The following is a 1,523-nucleotide window of genomic DNA, read 5'->3' as shown; positions in this document are numbered from 1 at the left end:
TCCAGTTAAATATTTAAAAATTTGTGAGGGCTTTTTCAGCCACAAATAAAGACCAATTTCAATTTTGACATTTGTGAGGGCTTTTTCGGTCACTAATTTGTGAGGGTTTTATTCGGCCACAAAATATTTATAAAGTTGGCCACAAAATGATGTTTTTCTTGTAGTGGGCGCCCCGCCGCATGTAAGGCGCGCTCAAGTGCATCAACAAGGAGTTTAGAATTTTTTTACTCGTGAAATGTGCCCCATCGCAGATTCAATGTGCTTAAGAGCGAGATTGAGCACCCCACGTGCATGTATAGGGCGCTTTAGTATATTAGCATCAATTTTTCAATTTTTTTCTTCAGAATTGCGCCCTAGGCGTGTAGGCAAGCACCATAGCGCACAATCATAGTGATACTATGATTTTTTTAAATGTGCCCCATGCATGTATAGTTGTGTTCTAGTACATCCAAAATAGAAACGCAACATTTTTATGAAAATACAATGCGCCCAGACGCACCTTTTGGTGCTGTGAGCGAACAACACATCAAACCACATAATTTTTTTTCCAAAACTAATAAGCATATAAAACTATAAAAAAAAAAATCACAACTAGAATATAATGAAAATTATATAATGTTGGATTTCATTCCAATAAGCACTTGTTTAATGTAACACCCCGTTTTTCAAAGCGATGGTGTATTTTTTTTTCAAAATAAATTAAAATAAAACAGAGAAATAAACAAGGTAACACCTTTGGATAAGTAATTAAGTCATTATAATTTTCAAGCAGCGGAAAAAGTTCTCAATCCATGAATCCAAAATATTTACATAACAAGAGTAGTACAGTCTTCCAGATTAAAAGTAAACGCAACCCAAAGGAAAGACATCTGTTCCCTCTGTGTCAACCTAGTCTGATCATTTTACAAAATAACTAAACACCATGAGTGATCTCCACGCGCCCCGTGAGATCCTTCTAACGTAGCTGCAGTCAAGCGTTCCCATCTCCATTTCCGTCCGTAGGGTACGAACCGGTAGGATCGTCCTAACTCTCATCTGAGGGCAAAGCCCAGATTTCTACAATAATTGTAAAGGGTCACCAACCGAAAATAACAGATAACACATAACATTTAAGTTTTAAATGCACAAAATAACCTTTCAACTAAGCATGCACCTTAAAAGGATTTTCCATATGCTAAAAGTTCATATAATGCTTGCCAATTAACAATGAACTCAAAATGAAGTTCTCAAACCATCAAGTAATACATAACTGACCAAAGCATTGATAAATCAATTGAGCAATCGATTATCTAACTCAAAATAAGGACTTTTGCTGAGCCAATCGATTGCCAAATCGATTTGGTCAGTTCTGCTGAGTTTCTGCATGACCAAATCGATTTCTAAGTCGATTTTTTCAGTTTTGATGAGTCCCTGTGTTGTCAAATCGATTTCCAAATCGATTTTGGTAGTTTTGCTGAGTTCCTGCCTCTCTACCAATCGATTTCTTAAAAGATTTTGAAAGATATATTTATACAATCAATTGG

This window comes from Cicer arietinum, chromosome 3, assembly GCF_000331145.2.
Source record: "Cicer arietinum cultivar CDC Frontier isolate Library 1 chromosome 3, Cicar.CDCFrontier_v2.0, whole genome shotgun sequence".
NCBI lineage: Eukaryota > Viridiplantae > Streptophyta > Magnoliopsida > Fabales > Fabaceae > Cicer > Cicer arietinum.
Note: the sequence above shows the minus strand (reverse complement) of the source record.